Source organism: Hirundo rustica, chromosome 9, assembly GCF_015227805.2.
Source record: "Hirundo rustica isolate bHirRus1 chromosome 9, bHirRus1.pri.v3, whole genome shotgun sequence".
NCBI lineage: Eukaryota > Metazoa > Chordata > Aves > Passeriformes > Hirundinidae > Hirundo > Hirundo rustica.
In genome coordinates, this window is record NC_053458.1 from 15,403,867 (window position 1) to 15,427,355 (window position 23,489).

General features: G+C 37.4%; 1 long non-coding RNA gene across 19 annotated transcripts in view; it reads right to left on the reverse strand.

The window, feature by feature from the left end:
* Positions 1-23,489, reverse strand: part of LOC120756252 (uncharacterized) — a 505,318-nt gene that overhangs the window by 350,671 nt on the left and 131,158 nt on the right. For 3 of the 19 annotated variants that reach the window (XR_005702111.2, XR_005702104.2, XR_005702099.2), the window contains exon 3: positions 16,504-16,600. The exons of 15 other annotated variants lie outside the window; for them this stretch is intronic. This is a non-coding gene — a long non-coding RNA (uncharacterized LOC120756252). Of the gene's footprint in view, positions 1-12,481; positions 12,595-16,503; positions 16,601-23,489 lie in introns of those variants that run through there. One more of the 19 variants, XR_005702113.2, reaches the window with a different exon arrangement.

Sequence of the window (23,489 nt, forward strand, 5' to 3'; positions counted from 1 at the left end):
CTAACGTACATATATTACCATAACTAAACCCGGCACTTTTCATTAATCATACAATGGCATGCTTCTTCCTTTAAAGCCAGCTCATTAAAATACAGATATATTGTCCTGAACATCACAGAAATCACGGGCACCCAGCCATTGTTTCCAAATAGTGTTCTCTCAGCCCTGTTTCACTACTCAGCTACATATTGCAGATTACAAAAATCATTAAAGACTCCAGCATAGAAATGGGCAAAAAGGGATCCTAAATAAGAGATGGAAGAGCACAAATTTTCTGACACAAGGATAAAGCTTCAGGTAGAGAAGGCCTACATCAGTGTCCTCCACCCTACTACTGCAGCATTTCAAACATAATCCAAAGAAACTGATTTTTTCATAAGGAAAACCTGAAAATACCTTGATAAGCTATAGATAGACACCTGTAGCTTTAAGCTTTTATTTACTTGAGTCCAAACACCAAAAATGCTTGACAAACAGACACGTCTATGCTGAAAACAAAGTTATTTCTTAGACAATGGGTCAACAATCTACAGATCATAAGTCACTTATAGTCCAAATCTGTGTGAATCTCACATGAGCTCTTACTGAAAGGGAACAGTTTAGACCCAAAGTATAACTTCATCTCTGACCTACATCTCTAAAAATATCATTACTCAGGGATCGTATCTCAATTCAAGAAGATAATTTTGAAATATTTTTCAGAAGGGATGCAACAGATGTATCACTAAGCTTCTAATCATAAACAGGCAAAATTGGTAGTCAGAACAGCTTTGGAAGGTGATTGAGGCTTCCAGTTTGTAGAGGAATGAGTGTTTCTTTGCCTATGTTTCTGAAATGTATATGAAGGATAAGAAAGAAGCTTACACATGGAGATTGTTACCATCAGCTTGTGAGAGGTTGAAGAGCAAAAGTTTTCAGAGTGCACAGACCATGAGTTATGAGGAAAGAATAAAAGGGACAGAGGTTGAGATGGAAGTTTTTACATTTCCTTGAAATTGCCTGTTGTTCATTCTTTTCATAAAAAGTATTTCTCCTACAGCATTCTTTTCATTAACAGAACATCTTTCTAAGTATTTCTTGGGATTATTCTACAATTCGGTACCCCTAATATTCAGTTTTGTTTACTGAATATCTTACTGCACAAATACTGAATACACACTTTGCTAGCTATGAAGTTACAGCTGCCTATTCCACAGGTTCCATTTTAAAGCATTGTTTTCCTACAAGACAATTTGGCCAACAATTAAGAAAATAATGGACTAACAAAAGTACTTCTTACATTGAGTCATTAAAATCCAGTGCTGTACTTTATAATCCCTGTAAAGATTTCACAAAATTTTGAGAATATACCTCACGACTATTGCTGCACTTACCCACACAGACAGCTGGGAAAAAATCAGCATAGGCTGTTATACAGAACAATTTGCAGATATAATTTTCAGCTAGACTGAAGCAGATTTGATTATAAAAGATGGGGTTGAAGTTCTCTTCTACTATAAGGTACTTGAATGGCCATAAAATGTTTTCAGTAAAGAAAAATCCACATATGCAAAGATAGCATATGGAAACGGAAAATGGATCTGGAAATGGATTTAGAATATTTTGTGATGGAATGTCTAAAAAGCTGTCTCACTACCAAAAGCTGCTTCCAGTCTTTTTTTGTATACCAAGTACCACCGCTACTCAGTCACACCCTTTATCCTTTGGGATAGATCATCCACTAAATTCTGTTTACAGCCTTAGCGGCCTCTGCATCACAGAGTCCCCTCACTACTTACCCTGCACTGTCAGAGTTCTACAAGTTCAAGTTTTGTAGTTGACTGTAACGGGTGACATCAATGCCTTGTCTGGTAAGTGTCTCTATTTTAGAAAAGAACCAAATCCAACCACATTTCATACCATGGAAATAAATTAATAAATTAATAATAATGTGTTACTATCTACACAAGCAATGGTGACCCACAAAAATTAAGAATTTAGCTTTCATCCATAGTCCACTTTTAACAATTAGAAATATCTTTTGTTCATTTATAAACTGAAAAGCAGGATAGAGTGTCTGTCCATTATTCACCCTGATAAACTCCTCCTGCTGAAACAACTGACAACAAGTAACACAAACAATACATGAAAGATCCCGTGGAAGATGGGGTACTGCATGCTCAATTCTGTATGGGGACACAGTCCTACATAGCAAGAACTATACAGAATAAGAAATCTTTTACAGAATGGATTATTATTTCTAAACACCATCAGACAGGATTAGTGATTATTCCTCTAATACTCATTGTCTACCAGTGCATATATACTGCTAAATATTTATTATAAGCTACATGTTTATAGTTACAATTTATGTACATATTTCCACAAATTTTCTTGCAGAATGGCATTTTGCTGTGAACTGAACGCAGAATCAGGAACCAAGAGCTTCTCTGTTCTGATCTTCATTCCAGTAACAGGTTCTTGAGTTTGCAGCCTTCAGCAAACCACTTCCTGCATTTATAAAATGAAGATATAAACACCTGCTTGCTTACCTAGGGAAGGATACTGGAAAACTATTTGGCCTTCACAACCAAAAGCCAAAGTCTGACAAATTCACAGTGAATTTGGCAAGGAAACGTTGCACAGTGCACAGCAATCCCAGTGTTGCTTTCACACCCTATGGCATTTTCCCTGTATGCTTTCCAGGCTGAGTTTGAGTTTCTGTTTGACCTCCAAACCTGCAGGTAGTTATGGCTGTTAAACGACAATCACAGAATTTGTCTCCCTGACTTTGGGAGGATTAATTAGATGCCTAAAGGTAAGGAATGAACCAAATGCTTGAAGAATGAAGGCTTCATTTGGTGAAGGGCCAATTTTCCCAATTGATAATGTATAAATAAAAATCATGCCTAATTTGCTTCCATTACTAATGCTTTATATACTATATAATTGGAAGCAAATTAGCAATTTATTTTAAATTGTTTACATACAAATCTTATTCTTTTTAAGAGCAGAAATCAACGGCCATTTCTCTTCTAATTTGATACTGCCATCACATATTACAAAGACTAAGCATAAGGGGCTTTTTTATTTTAAATTATCTTCCTATGTAATAAACATTTGATAAAACACTACCCAACAGAAATAAAAACAAGCAAATAACAATCAAATATAATCTCATATTTTTATTAATCTAGGGCAGTTTCATATTTGATGCACATACAAGAATTTTAAAGAACCTTTAAAAAAAGTATTTTGAAGATACTGTTTGTATTCTCCATAAAAATCACAAGAAAATGGTTCATGTAACTGACAACGTTATTACATAATATATATAGTTAATATTACTTTTGTGAAACAGTCACCATATTCCTCAAAACAACCTGATCCTTTCTATTCAAAAGAAAGTAAAAAAGTCTCACAAATACCAGTTAAAGACTGATTCTCTCAGAGGTGACTCAGTGAAAAATAATGACTGATAGTTGAGTGTTAAGACCTTATATTTGTGAAACATGACACAGGTCGTCAGCAGGAGTCCACAAAAATCCAACTACTCTGTTTTCACATCAGTGTTCAGAATAGCCAGATTTTCTTTAGCCTCTTGGTTCTCCCTCAGCCTCACATATGTGAATATCCTTCTGGGTCTATCGTAAGTTAAAGCATAATTACTTGAGTGTTAAAGTAGTGTGGGCCCTTGCCACAGTCAGCAAAAGCAAAGTTACTACTGTTGATCAGGTGTCTTTCAGAGCTCTAACTCTTGCAAGTACCATGACACCATATCCCTGTGGAAGGACACAGAACACATGAATAAAAGAGGCTTTTGTGAGGTACACAGTGAAAACAAACCCTATCAAGGCAGATAAATTTTTCACTGCATAGATTTCAAGACCAACATACCACAAACAAATGGCCTAAATAGAACTTTCCAAGATTGTGGGCAGAGGGAAAATAACAGGATAAACTACCTTCCCTGCCCTCCCGGATTTTTGTAAAAGCTGGTATCACCTATGTTTCATTCCTAACTACAACTTCCTATGACTCGTGTCAATTCTTCTCACTTGTCCATGACAACTACATCCGTCACAATCTGGAAAAGAAAATCTTAAAAAAAAAAAAAAAAAAAAAAAAAAAAAGTCCTTTGAGTCTAGAACACAAGCCCTTTTTCTTCAACTACTCTTGGAGTAAGTTCCCTGACCTTGACTGAACAGTAGGTGTTATCAACTTCTTCTGTCCTGCTGTCCTGTAATGGCTGAAGTTTGTCCAGGAGACACAATTCTCTGTTAAATCCTTACCACTCCTTCAGAGAAGACATCAGCTTACATAGAAATTATTTGCAAAAATACAAATTACTTCATTTGCAGCCAAATTAGGAATAAACCAAAATTTAGCGGCTGTGAAATAGTTGCTCCTCTCCAACCATAAAATGGTTGGATATATTAATGTACATGGCTTTCTCTCATTTGGGGATTCATACCAGTCATGAGATTTTTGATATTACATACATTTTTCAAAACTCCCTAGAAATGGTGTTCATAATTTGAAAGATAATATAAAGAATGTAATCTGTTAATACTCTCCACTCCTCAAAATGCAGCTGCATAAACACTAATGTCCGACATACTGCAAGTGGGAGGTAACACTGAATATTCTGCTTGACAGAAGTCAGGCTGCCTAAGGAACACTCTTCCATGCAGTTCTGGATCCAAGTAATTTCAACACTGTTTTCTAAGACTAGATCCTTAATGGAAAAGCTGCTGCTAGCTATGTGTTCATTAGACTTGGAAATGGAGAGTCTCTCTTCTAGCCTGGAGCCAGAAGGTGGGCTATCTTGGAGGCAGGGTTGATAGCTTTTGAATACCAGATGAAGTCTATAGATACAAGACTGGTGTCAAATAACAAGAGCCTTAAGCAGATGGATGACAGTGTGTGTGCACTATAGGCTGTTGTTAATTTACCAGCTAGAGATAATGATTCTATAAAATTAAAAATGAGTCACTGGAAAACAGCCTGAGAGGCCATAGCCTGCAGATTTCAGGCCTCCTGGCAGACCTGCATTGTGGGGGATATGCTTTTATAGAATTATGAAAATTAAAACTGCATGTTAGAGAGAAAGAAAATGTAATTGTTTCTCTTACGAGCTATTTAAGCTATTCATATTTTGGATTTGTAATTCACAAGTACATATTCAGTAAAATGGAATAAACTAGTCATAGAAACTCAAAGACAAGATACACATGAGCAGGGGTAAAAAAAATATAATATTAATGAATTTTCAAGTGTCAAGATGTGGGGTTTATGTTTGGAACTACACTTTCATCATTTTAGCATCACCATATACAAAGTCCCTCATTTTCACTATTGCCCTGCATAGGACTTTTCACTGCTATTGGGTTATGTTGGATATAACTTTTCGTCTGCTTTTATCTCGGAATGAGAATTTCATGTCATACTTCTTGCAAGAATATCAATAGATTTATGTATCATAACACAGACGAGGCTGTCTCGTTGTTTTCTTGCTTCAAATGTAAGACCAGACATCAGATTCAATGTAAAATTTTTGTGAGAGTCCATTTTGATTAAGAAGCAACTTTATCGCCAAAGGCAAAAAAGGGAACTGTAAAGAATAAGTACACAGGTCTTAGCGTAGTTCCCATGCTACCATTTACTGGGAAGGATACCACTTACTATGCTATCTAGAACTTCCTGGGCCACTCAAGTCCATCTAATCTTAAGAAAACAGTGAAAAATTCAAACAATCTTCCGCCCAGAGAGGCTGGATCTAGCTGTCTCTATAGCCAAAACTCTTCTTGATCCCTACATGTATCTATCAAAGGTCCTAAAATAACTTAACCCACTGCCTGACAACCAAATTCCAACAGATGTAAAAAACATGCTGTAGGAAACACAGTTCTAACACCTAGACAATCCCTTTAATATTCTCATTTATCCACTGTAGAATTAACAATGCCTTACAAATTTTCAGTACTTTTTGCCCTAACCATTGTTGGTGAATATATTCCTTTGGATACCATTATCCCTAGAATCCCAGCTTAAAGACACAAAAGAAACCACATGATAGGGACAAAGTCTGAAGAAACCAAAGCTTTTGATGCCCGTTCAGGGTTCACATAGCTTTTAATCCACAACCCAGTGAGCTGATGAAGAAAGCCACCTGCACTGTTCCAACCCACCCAACACCAGCTCAGCACCACTGAGTCCAGCAGTTTTACTGATGGTTTACATGCACATGAATGAGGGTAGAATTAAACATGACATATGTAAAGAGATGTTCTTCAAAACTTAAAAAGAGATGAGAGGAAGGAAGGGGAAGAAAATGCAGACAGTGAATTAGTTATCCTGCATAATATACTACAATCAAGATCACGTGTAAATATTTATGTATATAAATACATAATACTGCCCACGCAATATTGTGCTGATTCTTTTCAGACTGACAACAACAGAGACATCTGCAACAGCAACAGATATTTTTTCAGCTTTAGAAAACTTTAATACAAAAGTGTCTACCATAGAGACTTTAGTCACAGACACATCTGAGTACCACAGTGCAGAACCTCTCATTTCCATTTGAAGGTGAAAGGCTGACTTTACAAAAAAGTTTCATTTTTTCAGTCTTATGCAACACCACCTGTCTCATCAGCAGGACCACTCTAAAGGGATGGGCCTCAAGGCACCTCAGTCCCAAGATTCTCCATGCCTCATTCTTCATCCACGCTGCTAGTAATGTACCATCACTGGCACAGTTACACCTGAACACTCTGGTGCTGCCAAACACCTGGCTTTATTTTCCACTGTCCAAATGAAAAATAAGCATAATCTGCTATTTGAGGATACAGCAAATGAGGGAGTTCATGACAAATTGTGTTGGTTTATGCAGAATAGTGATAATAAGATACAAATGAGAATTTTTTGCTTAATGAATAATACTAATCACGTTTCAACAAATGCTGTGCCCTTCTAATTAGAGAGAATGCATAAAATCAGCTTAATTTATTTGTGACTAGTTATACATAGTTTAAATATTTACTAGAGATTTACTCTAACGTTTGAAATTATTTTAAACAGCTCTTGCAGTAAAAGCAGACCTAGTAATGTAAAAGAAGTTACAATCCTAACTCCTGCCCTCCCTTTCTCTATGTAGCGTGTGATGTATGCCCTCAGCTTTCAAGATGCAAGAGAAAGAATATTATTGATTTACATGCTAATTCTCCAACTGTTACTAATTTTCCTGATTCCTGCTTCCAAAGTTGCACTTCCAACATTCATCACTGTAGTACACTAGAGGGGCTGAGCATCTTTTTCAATAAATTACAGGAACTATGACTAATTATAGTGATATTAACTATGCAAAGTAATGTGTAACTTAAAATGGATACGTTTATCATTTCAAATTATGCTTTTGACTCTTGATGGCCTAATACATGGATGCTTTTCCTTTTTTTAATACAGATTATGAACTCTGCTATATTTTAAAAAAAATCTCATATATAGCCATACCTTGTGAATTTGATAAATGGAAACAAATCATTTACATCTCATGTAATGCCCGGTGGGTAGAGAACAAGATTAATGCCAAGGGCAAGTAGGGCCAAATCCTGATTGTTATAGTAAAGCACTGAGGATTCAGCTTGAACAGTGCCACCAGAAGGTGTTTGGCCCACAGGATTTGCACATATTCTTTATGTCTTCCTAATGTTAGGAAGCTAATAGAGCAAGTTGCTTAGCTGATAACACCAGCAGCATCAAATAGTCGAAGCAAAAAAAAAAGTGCAACTGACTTTCAGCAGTTAGGAAAGTACATTACAAAGATTTAAAAAGGCTTTAAAACAATGGCAGTGCAGTAGTGCATATGTAAGAACTCTGCATAGCAGCAGGGCTTTCTAGAAGCACCATATTGTTGTAGTTCTCCTTCCAACATGGAAGAAACACAGCCTCTGTCTTCTCCGTCATTCTCACATTACCTAGTATTTCATGGTGCAGGTATATCGCTCTCAGTAAACAAACCAAATTGAGGAATAATGTAGGCTGGTATGTTGCAGAGACATTGTCAGAGAAGCTAAATCAGTACAGGTGGACAGCTCCAAATTTCTCTACAGAATCTGCAGAAATTGACCACCAGAGACCAAAGAGTTGGGACAGATCCTTCCATATAGTTTGACTACTATTTTCCACTATTTCAGAATCATCCAAGGGGCATTCTTTAAAAAAAACACCCATGCAGACATCTCCAGGGGTTTACCAGAGGAACATATGGACTTTGGACCTCTGCCATACTTCCCTGCTTAGCCAACATATCCACTTGTTCTGAGTTTTTGGGATGGGTGCTCTTGTGCTTGCATGATACCGTCCTTAAAATGTGTCACCTTTCCTGGGTGATGTTTCCACTTCAGTGGCATCATATGGGATCTGACCACTAGTTTTCTTAATCAAAGTTGAGTCTCCTGAGGTCCAGAGGCTCTTCACTCTTTACTCTGGCCCTCTCCTTCCTCATTTCTCTCAGTCTATTGAACCCCACTATATCATGGTCACTACAGCCATGGCTATCATTGATTACCACATCATTAATCAAACATTTACTGTTAGAGGGCAGCAGTAGATCCAGCTGGTCCTTCCAATATCTGAATCAAGAAGTTAACCCTGCCACCCTCCAGAATTTCTTTGTCTCCCAACATCTGCCTTTTCATCAGATGTCAGTTCTTCCAAGGGTAAAGGAAGCGTAAACTGATGTTGTCTTAATTAAAATGTCATTCAAAATTATACAAAATTATGGGTATTTCAGTTATGCAGCACTCTGAAGTGGACCTTTTGCATATATTTATAATAGCATTTTATGGTGGCTTGAGGACCTGAAGTGCTAATCTTTGCTCCACTGGACAACAGGCAACAAGTTACCTTAAGATTCAACGAAACATCATTCAAAACCTTCAGCACTATTGCACAGCAGAGTAAATCAGACCAGTACCTCATTCAAAGAACAACAGAAATCCCAGGAAGTGCTACCAAAGAGCTTAGGGGTAAACATCCCCATTCCTATATCTACAGAAGACCTGAAAAACTAGCACAATGTTTTGGAATAAAGCTGGAGAAGGTTGGAGAAGAGTTTGCTGAGTTATCATCACAGCTGGACTTCTGATTTCTTGAGGTTGAATAAGTTCTGCCTACTACTTCTAACCCATTGTTACTAATATTTCCAGGTTTTCAGGTCTCCTTTCTTCTCATCTTTGCTGCTCTGGAAATAGCTGGATCTGTCCGTTGGTGTTACCATCTGAACAACCCAAGTCTCTTCTCATCAGCAGAAAATTAAGATCCTAGTTGTGACCTGGACATCACCAATAGCATTAAAACATAAATCAACCCCATTTCAATGATAACTCTTGTGGCTGAGCTGTTTGACAGTTGTCTCAGCTGGGTATGTGAGATGAACACTCACTAGAGGTAATTTTGGCTCTTACAAACTATGTTGGTAACCAGGAAGGAAACCTTACGCTCATAAAAGGAAATGAAATGCTCTTCCCAGAGGCCTTTAAGAAAGGCCTTTCCCTCTACATAACTTCCAGGAGAGCTCCGGACATTCCAATCTGCTTACTGTATCCCTGTGACTACTACACCTGCTTCCTGCTTTGCATAGCCAGAATGTCACCAGAAGGGACAGAACCGTCACTGAGGCTCCTCTTGCTTCTGAAGGGGGTGCTAGATCCAGGGGCATCAGTGATGTCTGTGCTGCTGAGAGAGCCTGCTTTCATTTTCCATCCCTCATCTTCCACTATATTCACTTATCATGTAGTCTTAAGACTTGGCCTTAGTATAGCAGTCTATCTTGTAGGGTGTTTACAGAACCAATTCCTGGACAAACCTCACACCTCAGCTGACCCCTAAATGCTGGCCCATGTCTAAAAGAATGGAAAGAGGATTTGCAAAACTTAGTCTTGAAAGAGCAAACTTTCAAGTTTCAAGAGTGTACTAATGTGCTCTCTTGAAACTCCAAACACGGCAAAGAGTAGAAGCGCATAATTTTTGTTTTGGAAATCACAGAAGGTCACCTCATACAACCCCCGCTCAAAGCAAGAGTCAAGAAGACAAGGCTCAGTCAAGATCTAAATATCCACAAGGAAGCAGGGTAACTTGTTCCAGTGTGTGATTGCTATCATGGGGGAAAAAAAAAAAATCCTCATATTTAATGAAAATGTTTTATATCCTTTTATCTGCTGCCTCCCATCCTGCCACTGCATCTCTCCAAGAAGAATCTCTGTCTTTTTTAGATCCTCCCATGAGGTAGCTGTAGACAGCAATAAGATATATCCATAGCCTTCTCCTCTTAGAGATGAGCAAATTCAACTCTCACCCTCTCCTCGTACGTAATGAGCTCCAGAAGGCTTCTTATGTAGTGGTCCTGATTACTAAACAAAATTTAATTTGAAGAAGCTTTGGTGCAAGACAATTTCAGAGACTATTTAAAATCAGAATTGAAAATCGCTTACTAGCATCATTTACAATTTTAAAGCACAGCTCACAGCTGTCCTAGTTATGTTCTTATCAATCTCTTCTGGACAAGTATTCTCAAGTCCTCTACCTCATCTAATGTTTTCTAATTCCCCTCTCAAGAAAATTTACTCTCAGGAAGTCATTGAGAGTTCACAATCTAATTAAACAAAAGCACTGTATGATAAAATTTACCACAGATGCATCAACCATGCTCTTTAAGTAGAGCTGAGATTCTCAAAATCAAAAATTCCCAATCAAAATCTAGGCAGCTTTAAAAACCTACAAAAAGTATGTCCAAAGCTAGGAATAATGAGGTTCTGTTCTTGTAAAGTCTTCTGGAACTTAACACTTCATTACCAGTATCACTTAGAACAAATCCATAGTTTTAATCAACATGAAAGCAATGAAGAGTTTGTCTACTATTCAGGACATTTTACATGATTGATATTATGCATGCACTTCGCTTAGGCATTTAACTCTCACTTCTTACTTCTCACAGAAATGTGACAATTTAAAGTTCATATTTACTGGACTACTATCAGCTGTAAAATTCCACACCACTATAAAATGGCCCCTTTTAAAATAGTATCTTTATGTCATGTTCTAGGCCTTTAATACTACTAAAGTATTAGTAAAATACTAAAAAAATTACTAAAAAAAGAATTTCAGCCTTGGATATCCGAATCCCAGACCACACGTTAGATGTATTATGGTTAGATGTGGTCCAGTGAAATGCTTTCATACTATACCCTCTTTCAGTAGGTCTTCATTTCAATTGTATTAGATTGAGATGTAAAATTTAAAAAATTAAGACATTTATATTTAGATCTGTTCTGGTCTACTCTATGAGTCACAGAATCCTATATATTGCACCACTAACATTTTTCCCCCTGATCTCCCATTTTGTAGGTCATGTAAAAATACAGCAAGCCTGCCTCCATATACACACAACTAACAGCTGGAAATCTACAGCCTGCCCTCCTTTTCAGTACATATCAGTTTAGAGACAGAAGATTAACAAATTAATTTGCCTTGCAGAGGGGAAGAAACCCAAAACACAGCCACCATTTTTTTCTCTGTGGAGAAACAAAATTCTTATATTAGAGTAAGAACAGACAAAGAGGTAGAGGCACAGTATGAGACTGCAGACATGATCCTTTAGGGTCCAGTTGCAAACAGGAGATCTAATGTTGAGCTCTTGAGGCTCCTAATTGAGACTATGAATCTCAGGTGTGGAACTGGCCATGCAGAATGACCTTCTTCTCCTACATTCACCACTACTACCCACAACGACTGAGATATTTCCTAATTTTTCTAAGCTTCTTCTAAGCTCCTCCAGTCACTGTACAGCCAAGAATAAGCAAAGCTTCAGGATTGGGGGACAGGGGAAACAGGTGCTTAGGAGTCCTGTTTCACCTTCTCTTCATTCTAAACTCCTGTAGATTGCCTATCCAATATAACTGATTGATCCCTCAAAAGCACTGAATGATTTCAAGGGTATTGATGCACAACCCTTACCAGTGCTTTTATTTTAAGCCTCAAAGATACACAAATTGATATTTAAAGAGTACTTCCTGGAGAATTTATAACATCCAAATCTCCCACATTGAGAACAATAAGGTTTCATGAAAGGAATGAAGAAATATAGCCATTTAAATTGTTCAACATAATTAAATTACTCCTAACTAGCTACTCCTGGATGAAAAATAGTACAGTTTCACAGACAAAATATTAGTTCCTCCTTAGACAGACTTTAAATAAGGCTTAAGTGGGATATCAATGACTGAAATATGTTCATGTTTCCTTAGCTTCTCCAGAGAGCTTTTCCTCTGACTCTAAATACTAGTCTAATGGTTTAGACTCAACTGCATTTCTGAACCTCAAGAAAGTAGGGTCTCTTCTCTGACATCTTGTTTTCATCTGATATTAAGAGATGTTCAATTGCCTATGAATTCTTTCATTAGCCACTATAGATCAGATTTTCAGAGGTACTACATACCTGAACTCTGGTTTCAGAGGGAGGGGAGCATGCAGGACACCTGCATGTATGTACAGCCCAACATTTCATCAACTATGTATTACACCGAAAGGCACCAAATCATCAGTGTCAAGTGTCCTTCACACATGAAAACCATCAGGCCTGTTTTACAAACGTTGATGTGCTGAAGTGCAGCTGTACCCAGTTACCTGATCAAGTAAATCTCTTTGCTCTAAAGAGGTGGACTCAAAGAGCAGGGTTGATGCCAAAAGCTAAGGGGCAAAGCTGTGCAGAACTACCAAGCAGTAGTTCAATTCAAGGCAAGGTAGAGGGATTAGTTCCATGCTATGCATGTGAAGAACAGCAGAGGTAGTGTACTAAGGAGATAAAGACAAGGACACAACTATTTCCTAGGCACAGCACAACAATTTCTGGAGTAAACAGTCTTTGAAAGCTCATGTAAGTTCCTTTGAAGTTCCTTTCACAAGAAAATTCTTTAGACATTTTGTTGAATATGCTAGTCACATCTAATATTACCCTGATTCTGGCTGAAATTTTGCTGAAATTCAGCTTTCTGTAATAAATACACATGGACCCTCTTCATTTCAATAAAGTGGTCCAATTTCTGCCTCCTTGAACCTCTCTCTGCCATCAAACTCATCAAAACTATCCTTTGTATGTAAAAGCAGATTTCTGGGAAAGTAAAAGCTGAAGGTGAAGGTGAAATTGCCATTCCCTCAGGCTCAAATTCTGTAGACAATAAATCAGTTGGCTAACGTTAAGTCAACCCACAGACATTTCCAGGCTGCCACAAGCAGACTGTTCCTAGTACTTCTGTTGGTTTAAAGTCTGCTTGTGCTGTTGGTTTAAAGTCTGCTTGTGCTCCCCTGCATGTCATGGTGTGGTTGCTGAACAAAAGTTCACCTCTGGCAAGCCTGTTCTGCTTGCTCAGTGAGTTGCTGCTCACTTTTTAAAACTTATCTTCCCTTTTTGTCATCAGCATCCTTTTGTCAGCAGCATCCTTCAAATCACACTTCTTCGTCCCATTAATAACAACACTGATAGAAAACTGTTCTGAAATGGTTGGCATCAGGTCCTGCCCTGTTATCTGAATTTCTCCTGCTATGGAGTACACCTAAAAAGTACCTTCTTGACAGAGGTAAAGGATCTGAGTGCCCAGAGCTGCTCCTGCTCAGATGAGCTGGCGTAACATCCCAGAATTCTATCCCACATCACTTCTGTTTAATATGTATTAATACCTGTGACTAAATGGTAGCTCAGCATTATGAGAGGTATCACACTAGCAATATGCAATCACAGCAGGGATTCCAGGATACTCCAGTACAGTTGCTTACTCCTGCTGGTCCCATTTAGCATGCTAATTCCAACTCCTACTAAACCTGCAGGAAGACAAGACCCTAACTTGTTACAATTCATTTCTATATTGCTAAGGCCATTTCAGCTCACTGAGATGTTCATTCAGAGAAGTTTTCATTACTCTTTGGTTAATGTGGCAGTTAATGTCCTTGAGCTCCATGTTCCTGTGTCCATTTAAAAATGTGGGGGAAAAAATGGGTTGCCCTTATTTAGGATACAATCTCATAGTCAATCATTTGAAAAATCTTCATCTGCAGTTGCTCAGGTGGATAGTGAAACCACTTCCTGAATGATGCTGCTTGCCTTCCAGATTCCTCTCAGTATTAGGAGGGCTATGTTAACTTTGGATCAGTGTTCTTTAATAAAACAGCACAGCAGTAAACACCAAAAATGAGTGTTTCATGCTTAAGGTACTACACATTAGAAAAATGTAATGTTCTATCGATGTTTCTTGCTGTTTTATTGTTACCTGATATATGTTGGACTTTCAATTCTTTCTATGCCCTGAGCATTCATTACATTTACACATTTTACAGTTCTCTAGTAATTTTGCAATATATTTTCCTGAATCAGCTGATGACATTTAATGGAATGCTTAAGACACAACATAAAACCATAAATGCTTTTGCTTATTCTGGGGAAAAAAACTGTGCACGTAAATTGGTTTTCATATTAAAAACTATGTTGGTGTACCCAGCATTTTTGCTTCTGCTATACATATTAAAATATAACTAAATGCCTCTTATGCAATACTGCAGCATAAGTACAAATAACAAGCATTTGTACTTTACAAGCAAGCTATATGATTAAGGAGCTATTAATGAAGTGAAACAAAACCTCAGTGCTAGAATGTAATAGTCCATGAAATTCTTATGGGGAGAAAGAGAATCTGCAGTGAATAAATATTAACCTAAATGCAAGAGAAAACATAAAGCAAACCAAAAAAAAGAAAGCATTTTTAAAGCCAAAATTTTGGTTAAAACTGCTGACTACTTAAGGAAAGTCTATTTGCATACCACAGGGCTCCATCTGCTGTGGAAAATACAGGCTGCAAGAATGATTTAATATTTATTAGAAGTAGTGGCCGTTGTTAATTATAATTTGCACATTTACAAATCAGCACTGATAGCAATACAAATTATGAAATATAAGGGTGTTATGCCAGATACTGGGGAAAATAAGATGACAGACAAAGTTAATGGAGTATCCCTAACAACAGCTCTGTCAGAACACATCAGAGAACTAATCCAGTTACAAAGAGCCTGCAATGGAAAATCTATTTAAAATATTAAAATGCTGTTTGGTAAAAGCTTTTTCCTAGTGCATTTTACTTAAACAGTTGCTTATTGCTCATGGGTCATTAGCTGTACACCCAGATGCATTCTGCAAACTGCCGTTCGAAAGAACAGTAGAAATTAAATAAGAAATAGATTTCTGCAGCATTTTTCCTGAAATCTAGAATCATCTTACTGGAGATTATAGACAGAAACGTAAGATCAGCTATTTCCAAGACAGGTGTTGTTACTGGTACGAAAACTAGACATTTCCTTTCATAAAAAAGAAAATTAAAAAGCAACATGCCATAAAGAACTTTACTAATTTAAAAAATTTTCCGTCCCTGGAACTCACTTGAAGTGGATTAAGAGACCAATATGCAGCGAAAGTAATTCAAATACTGAAAACTTAGTTCTAGTTTAAGACTTAACATTACTTTGATTTCAAGACCGAAGCTATAAATAGGCTCTTATTTAGTAAAACCACAGAAATTACCATTGATTGTTTCCCTTAATCTCACTTTTCTCATCATCATGTAATATGGATTACAGATAGAAACCATTAATGCTTTAATAGCAGCTCTGCTCACCGAGTTATTCATGCTGCTACTGGTTTCTGTGTTTTCACATCAGGTAGGTGGTCTGTAATATAAACCGTGAAGCATCCCTAACCCCATTTAATTCAACAGGTAGCTTAGTGTTTATGTCACCTACTAGATACAAGGCAAAAGTATGTACAAGGCAAGAGCCTGCAATATTGTAATACACATTGTAATACACAAGTTTATTGTGCTCCTATGGTACAGACAAATCATATTCAGTCTGCAGAAAGAGATACAATAGCTGTCTCCTTAAAGTCCAACAGATTAGCAAGTGCATACTAATCCAAAACTCTGGCCATGGGTCACCCTAGACTGACCTAGCAGTGTTTAGCTCCCAAATTCTGCTGGAAAAAAATCAAGAGTACCACATTTAAGCTGCAGCTTCGTTTGTCCATGTATTGGATTTCCTTTTATTTCATGCCCACAAAAGGAAGGATGTGGAATTAGGCAACAAGATACGCTGATGGAAATGGTCTGAGGGAACCAAAACTCCTGTTACAGGGGCACAATACAGTTATGACAGAATCATGAACCTACAACTATCTTTCTGTTCCTTCTGTTGTTAGTGAATATTGCTTGTTCTCTGATCAGAAAAGCTGTATTTTGTTTTCACCTGGTTACTCATACCACTAGCTGGATAATTAAAGAGAGTTAACACTTATTTTGCTGGAGTGCAATTTAAGACATGTTTAGACGTCTTAATTTGTGTTAAACAGTGACAGTTTCTCTCCAAAAAATGTTATTCTTGAGCATCAAATGAAAGACAGTATTTCAGTGCTAAAAACCATACCTGCTGGTGCAGAATCAGTATCTGCCCAATTGAACCTCCTCAATTCCTCCTCTTAGTAGTTGTTTTCAATAATGAAATCATTCTCACACATCTATGCCTGCAAAGAGGAAAAATAGACTTTGCTATTTTTGACTCTGTCTCTATTTATTGTGCAATCAGAAAGATGATTATAATATTATCAGAATTAATGCCCAACAATTGCATAATGTACTCATGTTTGGATTTTTTTACCAGACTATTTCTTTGTGCTTTTGGGGGCTTTTTAAGAATCACCAGATCTTTTACAAGATGTATGATGTTGGAGGAGATTATCTAGAATTTTAGGCAGCCTTTTCTATGTCAAGATGACAAGATTTCATTTGACCACTGATGTCCTAGTCTATAGTAGTTGAGAGCAATCTCTGGTTTTTGTTAGGCAATAATTCCACTTCACAAAGACACAATAATGACGGCTGGAAGTTCCTCTCTTTTGCAAAACACAAAAATCTCTGATTAGATGAAGAACTAAGAAATGATAAAGATAAAATGGTTCAAGCAGAGAATGCAATTCTGGTTTTATGAAAACCAGACAAAAATAACATCACTTCCAGATATTTTTGCATTATTTTTGTGTCATGACAGCAATGTAAAGACTATCTTAATACATGGCTGAAAATGCCCCTGTCACCAGCAGCTCCTCAGTTCCCTACAATACCTAGATCACCTGCTCTCGGTGCATGAGTACTATGCAGAACAGGCCAAAGAAGAAACACAGCACGAATATGAAATATCTCTTCGGCATGGTTAGTGGAGCAGTTCTTCAGCAGCTGTTACTCAATTTAGTGCTGTTATCTCTATTTATACTAGAGACTGTTTTTTCCTTCAGCAATCTCTAGGGTCAAGACATCAGAAAAGTACAGAAGGATCGCCCATTCTTTTTTCATTGTGAGAAGTGTTGATCTGGTAAGCACATGAAATTCCATCCTAAATCACAAAAACAACCCCATAAATCGTTTACTAACCCATCATTATTCCATATAGGCTGAGGACCAAACAAAGTGGTGTACAATATTCTGTAGGGGTGGAGAAACAAGAAAACTAAACTTCCTACAGATAACAAGTACTAGCACAGCCTGTGGTGTTCATCCTGGCCCAATGAGTCTATGTCATTTTAACATGTACATGCTCATTCATTATGTCACAGGTCAGATCAAACAGCCTCCCAAATTGCAATTTCCAGAGCTGAAATAACATATAACTCCCATTTATTCTTCAGAAATCTCTTGTAGTAATAATTTTCACTCTGGGTCAAATGTACACTTAGCAAAACACATCTAACAAATTTATGGGTTTTCCTCTGAAGTCAGCAAAGCATTTGCACACAATAGCCCATAATGAGTATAAAGAACCTGCTCTGTTTACTAGACATTGTAATTTCTTGCTCAGAAAACACAAAAATAGGAACACACATAGTAAATTTCCTCCCCTACTCGGTCTCCTGATAGCAGCACAAAAGGAATAAATGATTGCACGGATGGCAAGGATGCCTGCTTTTGCATAATTACTGGCCAGGATAATGAAAGGTTCTGTGACACAGACAGTACTATTCCCTAGTCCTGTAGGTCAGTTTTTCCTGAAAGGTACCTAAAGCTCTGGTTTTTCCTAGGTACCTAAAGTAGTTCCATCAAGCACATTTTGTTGTAGAGTAAATAAAGTAGTCAGAATGGTCCTTTCTGAAGCTCGGCAGTTTTCTGCAGAATGACAGGCAATCAGCTCCATGGAAATTCATAGCAATTCATCCCACACACATCATAATTCACACAGTCTTGCTATTAATTATATTTGGGATCCCAGAAAATCCTGGAAAGCCTCAGAGCTGGGGAAGTGCAAGAAGTGGACAGTAATAAAATAGAGAAAAAGCTGGGCTTGAACAGTGGCATAAATAGACTTGGATGTTGGATTGAATGCTTCCTGCAGGCCACAGAGCAGTTTGGAAGATCCTAAATTAGGCTGAGGTTTAGCTGGTAGACACTCCAGATTACATATGAACTGTGTTCTAAAGGTAAAAAAAAACTCATGAACCCCCCTCAGTACTATGCCACCTGGACCTATGATAACTGAATTTCAGTGGTCTCTTGACTACTGAAATAGCAAATATTTTCTCTAAATTTCTTGCTTTGAAGTTTCCCAGTATAATGTTTCTGATCTTTGCAATAGAACCCAATGTGAAATTTCAAGCTGTGATACAACATACTTTAAGATTCTAAGGAAAAAATAAAGTAGCATTAATTACATTCACAGAATCTTTTAAACTTGCAGTGTGTGGAGGAAAGACTGACCTGGGCTCTTTATTTCACTGAACCTACCAAGGAGAGAGACACAAGGGACAGAAGAGACTCTTCCATTCAGGAAGTACCAAGTTAAGCCCAGAGCTTTTAGTGTGTTCTGCATTACATATGATTACAAACTCAGTTTGAAGCCATTCCCCATTGTCCTGTCATGACAAATCCTTGTAAAATGTCCCTCTCCAGCTCTCTTGTAGGCCCTTTTTAGGTACTGGAAGGGGCTGTGAGGTGTCCCAGAGCCTTCTCTTCTCCAGGGTAAAAAAACCCCACAATTCTCTCAGCCCATCTCATACAGAACGTGCTCCATGCACTTTCTTGATTTTGGAGAAAATCTGTTCTAATTTGCAAAAAGTATATAAATAAAAGTACTTGACAAATAATGTCTTAAGTGGGCACAGGCACATCTGGTGGTGGAAAATACAGCAAAAAGGAACATATCCAATCAGAAAAACATCAGAATACACAGCACCATAAAAATAAAAGTATGGCTGCTGCAAGTGTGTCTTTTTATTATGGTCAGTGAGTTTCTTCTATGTGCTTATTGATACCTCCACCTCTCACACTTATACAGCTGCCATATAACTCTAGCCATGACATTCATCCATGTTGTTTACTTGTGGCATCCTTCACTTCCTAATGGGTCTTTTCTCTTTATTTAGATTCAACATAAAAGAATCCTTTCAAGTTTGTTTTTAAAGAGGAAAACAATTCCCCCAAACTGAATCAATTAAACATCTAATATAGGTGTCTAGATTAGTGCTTTAGGCTTTTTATCTAGTCATACTTACAGAACATACAGAGGCACAAAAGAGCTCTGAGCAATCCCCTTGAAGTCTCACTAGAATGTTACTATGCCCATAAGTCTGTCACTTACACCACACACCTAGAGCTAGACCCCCAAATAGAGTTTGAAAGGATGGAGTGAGATTTTCAACAGCATTGACCTAACTTTACTGCAATTTAAGTCATAGGAATTTTACCATTAACTTAAATGTGACCATTTAAGGCAATGCTAAGTGCTTCTGAAAATACAGTCTGTAATCTTCTTTAAATTGATGGCTAGGCAAACTGGAACAAAAAAAGAGTAGCTTTACAATCATTACTTATTTTTAAATCTATACATCAGCTATGTGTGAACATGATATAGTCTATGCACATGTAAGAATAAATGCATGCATACATATAAATGAACTGAATTTTTGTGTTGACAGATTATTTGCCAAGTTAAAGCCAAATGTGATTTGAAATTACCACAATATTACACTGAATAAAGAGGATTTATAATGGAAATACTAAAAGAACCTCTGTAATAGTGATCCTGCCAGGCACTCCTATAACAACATATATTTCATTCTTTTCAGTTAGTGCTGTTTTTCTCCTTTCTCTGAATGTTTGAGAACAGTAAGTGAAATGTTAATTTTTTTAAGTCAGAACCATCTAGCTAAACCATCCAAATCGTTTTTGTATACAGAGATTTTATTTGTAATCTTTCTCTGCAAGCTGCTTTGTTAAATCCTAATGACAACTTTTATGCATAATGCATAAAATAAACTTTACCAATGTTTAACACACTTTTATAAACATGTAAAACCCCTTCATAAGTGAGATGACACACTGCAGGGCATGCAGTTGCAGTACACTGGGAAACCACACTTCCTCGATGACTGAAGGCATCTGCTCCGTGCCATTAATTTCTCAACATCGAACACATGTAGTTATCTTAGAACAGCGGTGCCTCATATTCTGTACTTTTTTTATTAATAGACAAGTACATTTTACTGCATGTATAATAAGTGTGCTGTGCACATCTACAGTCCTTTTCCTTTTATTCTGGGAACATTTGTATTTTCTCAAGCAACGGGGAGAGAGGAAGACAGCAAGATAGCTTCTTACTTTATCAAAACACTTTATTTTAGCAAATAAGTATTTATAAAAATATATGGTAACAAGGAATCACTCAAAAATGGATGGTATAAATCTTCCTTATGCAAGAGGCAAAGAAATCAGAATAATAACAATGTATCACTAGTCTGTGTCACTGAAATGATTTGTTTTACTCCTTTAATCTTTACCATATCTAAACTGACTATAATAAATGAATAATTACTCCAAATGCAGTGGAGTTAATTGAAAATCTGCTTGAAGTATAAAACCAAGAAATCATAACAACAAATACAAGGTTTAGCCAGTGTTTAGGAACTTGTCTTTGTCAATAAGTTTTAAGGTTCAGTGTAAATGATACTGTTTACCATCGTACATCATCTAACATTACTTCAGAAAGTCATGAATTATTTCAGACTTCCATGAATATTAACAGTCTTTAGAGTCACGGTATTTCATCAGCATACACCCAAGTATTAAAGTCTTATGGGGTTTGACTTTTCAAAATGAAACCAATTTAATTCAAGTTTATTTTAATCTCAAAACCTGATTTCTAAGGCCGAAGAGGTATATACTTTCATGCATGTGAAGCTCGGGCTTTCTTCAAATGTCAAAGGTACGTAACATCACACAGGAACAGGCTGATTGTCAAAGCACACATCTGGACATGCACTTCCCATTGTGTGCCCGAAACAATCGGAATCCTGAGAGAAGCATACACTAGCAAGGAGAAGACAAAATTTGGTGGTTGCCTCCTGCTTAAAACCACAACAAAACCAGACCTTCCTTGGAAACTCTACATTTACATACTAATCAAGTGGCCAACACAAAAATTTTTTAAAAATATTGTTTGCAGGAAAGTCACTGCTAAAAGATAAACATTTCATTCTACTGACCAACAGAAATTACTGGTTTTATCATCTTTTAAAAACTTTACGTCCAGAATTTGCAATGAAGCTGATCAGCTTGGATTTCTCTTTCTTGAAATCAAACGCTTGGTAATAAAGGCTTACAAGAGAGCAAGTGCACTCACCCAGTTCTGTCTCCATTGAACCTGACCTGCAGATTGCTTGTTTCACCCCTACAACTGTTGTAATAAATTTGACTAGCGCTGAGATTAAAAGAAACATGATGCATAAAGTAGCTTCAACACAGAATACATGAGAAGAAGATAAGCCGCCACTCTTCCCATACACACTCTTGCGCTGTATCACTTTATTCATAATGCAAATCAGAAGCACCAGATTTGAAATTAGGTTACCACAGCAGAGGGCAATACGGCTCTCAGGCAATCACATATGTCCTTGGCAAACTGCAGCATATATACAATTACTGCACAACAAAGTCACTGTGTTGGCTGCAAAACAGGTTCTCTATAATCAATAACTTCACTCATGTAAAAGAAGGATCATATTTCAAGTGTTGCTGTTATACCACTGTCCTCTCATACAGTGAACTCACTATTTACATAGTACTGCAAATATATATATATATATATACTGTATAGGTTCTGACCAGCTTGTAAAAATATTATAGTAACTATTCCATTTAATAACTGAGATAAAATAACAAGCTAGAAGACAAAGCAGTGCCAAAAGTTCTTGCTGACAGTCATCCCAGGCAGATGCTGATTTCTGCTCTGTGAAGTCTTTCCTTCCTACAGCCCATATTTTCACCATCTCTCCTATGGTAGCCTCTCAGTTTCAGAGCACAATGATCCCAGGTTTTGAATATGTTTGCACACAGGAAATACCTATTACTGTGAGACAGATGCCTGACAAATACACATAAAGCTTCTTTGGAAAATATACATTTTACAAAATCTTGACTAGTCAGAATGTGCATCCTGGAAGAAGAACCAGTGCAGTGTGTGTAAATTCAGCCTAAGCAGACCAAACCTAAGACTGGCAAGCTACAAATTCTGCCAATCCTATCTCTGTACATGGAGTTAGAAGGGGAACGGCTGAGGCAGCAAGGTTACCTTATTCCATTAGCCAGAGAACACTCTTTCTCTCACTTAAATCCAGACGTTGGGCACAGTCCTCTGACCTAACTTGCATCCAGATGACACAGCAAGGGAGATACACGCTCTGCCAAATACTTGTGGATCAGGAAGAAATCTGAGACTCTTGGGTTCAAACCCAGGTTTGTGGAGGAAGTTCCAGCTTCTCCCAGTAAGACTACCTGTTGTTCTTTTGCCTCAAAAGACATTCTATTCCTTGTTGCCCTGACACGTCCATGCTATTCCTGCACTCTCTTTCATAACATCCATCCTCTTCAGTTCAAATCGCATTTCCACTACAATAGGTTTCTTTTTTCCTCCTCACCTCCATTTCTCATGCTTTCCAGAAATGAGTTCAGCGTATTTTTCTGCTTTTCTCCATGTTCTAATAGATTGTCCCAGCAGAAATTTCCTGTGCCCAGCATCACAGCTGTACCCGTAGCTGCGGGGACAATCCTATTCAGCATCCCTAAAGGCCTGGACCATGACATACTCAGTGCAAACGAATTCTTCAAGGAATGTAAATAGCAAAAATAGAAACATAGTTAGGATAAACTTCCACACCAGCATAACCCTGAAAAATTCCAACATCCATGGCAGAAAAACAACTTTTCAAGAAGTGAGAATATTCATCAAGCAGACAGAGAAACTGTTTCCTCATAACCTTGTACTTGAAAATGAATTAAGTGTTAGAGCTTAGTCATCAAATATACTGTGTTTGGGACAGATGCCTGACATGGAAAACACCAGCTAAGATAGGGGAGTTTGACAGAGTTAGA